The sequence below is a fragment of the Dendrobium catenatum genome, unplaced genomic scaffold, assembly GCF_001605985.2.
Source record: "Dendrobium catenatum unplaced genomic scaffold, ASM160598v2 original_scaffold_3772, whole genome shotgun sequence".
NCBI classification, from domain to species: domain Eukaryota; kingdom Viridiplantae; phylum Streptophyta; class Magnoliopsida; order Asparagales; family Orchidaceae; genus Dendrobium; species Dendrobium catenatum.
In genome coordinates this window covers 169,590-174,331 of record NW_021322233.1, presented here as the reverse complement: position 1 = coordinate 174,331, position 4,742 = coordinate 169,590, and positions in this window count along the sequence as shown.

Below are 4,742 nucleotides of genomic sequence, written 5' to 3'. Positions count from 1 at the left end.
TATCACCTCTTGAATATCATTCCTGATTGAGACTGGAATATCAGTTTTTTTAACATATCTGAAAGTATTTTTCTTGATCTCCTGATTACTCCTTATAGTGCTCCTTCTTCTCTTGTTGTTTACCATAATCCAAGGCCCATAAGAAGATTTAATTGGATCTTCATGTTAGCTATCCATAACCTTTTCTCCTCTAATGTCCTCCCCATCCACCACCACTTGAGGATTATTTAAATTTTTTCACATTCCTTATTCACATGTCCAATTTTTCCACATTAAAAACAAAAGTTTGATACTTTTTCAAATTCTACTTTTTGGAAGAACCTTCCAATCATGTTGTCCACCCAAACTCCTAAAGGAAGAGGTTCATCAAGCTTAACTTTTACACAAACTCTGGCAAATTCTCTCCTTCCCCAATGGAACATATTGCCATCCAACATAAGATGTTTACCAATTCTTGAAGTTATGCAAGCTACATTCTTCTCATCCCAAAATTTTAATGGTAAATGTGGCATTCTTATCCAAATTGGAGATGATAAACCCTTAATAGAAGTAGTATTAAATTTTGGAGTCGACTTCTCCATGCCTGTTATGTGTCCATTCACAAACCATGGGCCACCTGAATGGACTGCTTCCACCATTTCTTTAGATGAGAAGGAACATAAGAACCATCCTCCACCTAATGTAGTAAAGTGGTATTTTCCGAATTGGGTCCATTGCTTCCTTATTTCCCAAGCCATTAAATGAGAAGGTATGACTTTACCAAATACTTTAATAACCAATGAATTTGCTAAAATTTCTGAGTTCCTCTTCTTATAATCTTCATGTAGTTTCACTGCTATTCCATCTTTAGAGTAAACCACTTCTTCTTCTTTGAAATTCAACTTAATGTATGGCTTATTGCTCCAAGGATTAACATTTCCTAAACCAATTAAGCTTTTTGGCATTCCAGCAGGCCTTTTATCTACATTCATCTCATTCCTTGCTACAGGTTCCGAATTAAAATTTTTGTTAAACAAATCTCGGGAATTCTCATTTATCACACTGCGACTAGGTCCAGGGATTACATTCGAATTCCCAAAACGATTAACAAATAATTTCATTCTAGAAGGTGAAGAATTCATATCAGAAGGAAAGCTGTAGATTTAAAACTGTTAGGAGTAACATAATTCAAAGCTTCGTCTATTACCTTACCTTTGCCTCCCATATGTTGAACTTTTATAGGAGGATTTTCAGAAACTCCCTTGATCACCAAAGGACCTTGACGTTTAAACAGAGGATTTTGAATCCTTTAAAAAGAATTCAAATTCTTCAAGCCATCCTTTGTATCATTAACCATTCGAGTCGGAGACCTTGACGTCGAAGACGTAGGTTTCCAAAGATCTTTAAACACCATGTCTTCCTTCTGGCCTTGCCAGCGGCTGTCCGCCGCCGTTGTCCACAGCCAATCTTGAGAACCAGGAATGAAAAATGAAAAAAAAGAAACTTCATTTAGAAATGAAATTAGATCACATTCCCGCAATGTTGATGATGTTAATGATGACAAGGAAGGGCTATTAAATGATGCATTTGTGTTTGAAAGTATTACTACATATGAACATGAAGAAATTAATAAGTCAAATGTGGATGCTGCAAAATTTTATAAGTTGATAAGTGACTCACAAAAATAATTATTTCTTGGATGTAAAAAGTTCTCAAAACTTGATTTTCTTGCTATTAAGAGAGTTGCTATTTGCATGTTTTACTTTCTTGCAACTTGTATAGTTTTGATGATTCAAAATATTATTATTTTATGTGTAATTATCTCCTAACAAATTTTGAAAGTTTTGTTTTTGCTCATGTGTGTACTAACATTTCAGGAAAATCAAACTCCAAACTACTGAAGACTTTAAAAAAAATTCAGCATGAGATATCTTTTATTTTGAAGCTTGTAATTTTTGTATGAATTAAGTTTGAGAGAGTGGTTGTAATTGAGTGAATAAACACACACACTTGAAGAGATCTGAAAAATTTTGTATTGATCGTACGGGACGAATAAAATTCGTACGGGACGATCAGGTCAGTTATCTCCTTGTAAGAGCAATGGAATGAACAGTTTTTGGAGAAACTTTTTTCGAAGTCCTGATCGTCCAGATGAAATTATTTTCGTTCCCTGATCAGTTAGGCTCTATAAAAATTTCATCCAAACAAAATTATAATCGTGCCAGGACGAGTTGGGCTCTGTAGAATTTTTATCCAGATGAAATTATAATCGTGCATGGACGAGTTGGGCTTTGAAAATTTTTCATCCATACGACATTTATAATCGTGCCTGGACGAGTTACTCTCCGTAAAAAATTCATCCAGATGAAATCCTGTTCGTCCCCGGACGATGGAAACCGACTTAAGAAAGTTGGTTACATCCTTTAGTTATTTGGGAACTGACCTTTAAAATAACTGTTCGTCCGGACGAACCTAGTTCGTATGGGACGATGATCATGTACGAACATAGTTCGTACCAATATATATTATGATCATTTCTAACAGTTTAAGTAAAATCTTCTAGGACAATCCCCGATCGTACAGGACGATCCATTTCGTGTTAACTTGAAAATTTGCAGTTTTTGGACGATTTTTCTTGTCTCTTCTATATATAGTCCAATTTAGGCTGCCACCATATCTTTTTGCCCATAGATCTTCATGCCTATTGAAAGAAGAGTCAAGGAGAGAGTGTGAGATAGCATTCAAAGGAGAATTTTTACTACTGGAGCTTGGAGGTTTCACTAGGTTTTTAAAGGTAAGATTCTCTACTTGTGAATTTGGATTACTTCACTCTTTTCTTTCTTCCTAATAGAATTCTTGTGAGAAGATCTGTCAAGGAGATTCGGTTCTTTGCCGACACTTGGAGAGTGTGAACAGTCGCAGGTTCTCTGCCCATACTAGGAGAGTGTGAAAGGACAAAGGGTTCTTTGTCCACATTAGGAGAGTGTGAAAGGATGAACGGTTCTCTGCCTACACCGGGAAAGTGTGAAAGGACTAAGGGTTGTCTGCCTACACCGGGAGAGTGTGAAAGGATGAAGGGTTCTCTGCCTACACCGGGTGAGTGTGAAAGGATGAAGGGTTCTCTTCCTACACCAGGAGAGTGTGAAAGGATGAAAAGTTTTCTGCCGACATCAGGGGAGTGTGAAAGGACAAATGGTTCTCTGACAGCACTGGGGATAGTGTAAAAGAATGACGGTTCTCTGCCGCACCGGGTAGTGGTGAAAAGAGTTTTATAAAGGCTTCTCTACCTTACTGTGGGTGCAAAAGGAGAATCACTAGTGGTATTAGTGCAATACTCGGAGGGTGCCTCCAGGGAGTTGATGTAGGTCAGGTTTTGACCGAACCACTATAAATCTGGTGTTTTATTTTTCCGCTACTTTTTATTTTTGTGATTTATTGTTTTAAAATTATGGTTAAAAAACTATTTATATAAAATTCATTAAAGTTTAATTTTGGTTTAAAATACTCAAAAGAGGGATTAATTTTTAAAATACCAATTCCCCCCCCCCCCCTCCTCTTGGTTAGTCGTGGGACATAAGCTTAGGCATAACAACCTAATTCATAGTGAACAAGTTTCAAAAAGTGGTATCAGAGCTTTGTTTCAAAATTATAAGTTTAGACTACTTTTTGATTAACGTAGATGGCTACTTTTGGAAACTGAAATACACCTAAGGGTTACTCTGCAACTAGACGTACCTCTACTGTTTGACAATATACCTTTTAATTTTTGGAAAACATGTATGTCTACTTTTTTACAGTCACTTGATTATCGTATGTGGATTTTAGTCCAGGAAGGCTATACAAAACCAACTAGATTAGTTGACGGAGTTAGAATTGAAACACCTTTTGTAGACTGGACAATTGAAGAACGTGACTTAACACAACAAAATGCCAAATGCTTGAATAGTTTCTTTTGTGCTTTAAAATCAAAAGACTAAATGCGGATTTCCACTTGCAAAAGTGGAAATGACATATGGGATAGACTTTGTATAACATATGAGGGGACTAATGAGGTTAAGAAATCTAGACTTAATATCTTGTTGCATGACTATGAACTATTTCGCATGAAACCAAATGAATCTATTTCTGATATGTACACAAGATTCACATTACATGCATTGGGTAGGGAGTTAACAAATACTGAAATGGTTAATAAGATTCTTTGTTTCTTACATACTGCATATGATGCTAAAACTACTACAATTATAGAGTCTAAGGATTTAAACATTTACTCTATTTACACTCTTCTTCGTTTGCTTATTACTTACGAGCAAGGAGTTAGCCAAAGGAAGGTTGATGCAGGTGAATCAAGAAGGGAGAAAAATATATCATTGAATGTGGAAGAGTCTGAAAGTGAACACTCACAACCTGAGGATGAAGATGACATCACATAGATGACTTGACAATTCAGAAACTTTCTGAAGAGGAAGCATAAGAGATGCCAGTAGTGGATTAGAGGTAAATTTAATAGAAATGCCAATGTTTCTAATGAAATTATTTGCTATGTGTGAAGGAAACCTGGACATATAAAGACAGATTGACCAAAACTCAAAGCCAATCCTAGCAAGGAGAAGGAAGAGGAGAAACCATTTGTGAAGAAGGGCAAGAAGAAGTTCCAATCAGCTTTTTGGGCGGACTCAGCTTCGGACTCGTCAAAAAGAGAAAAAGAAAAGGAAGTCACTAATCTATGCTTAATGACCGACAATCTTGATCAATCGGATCAA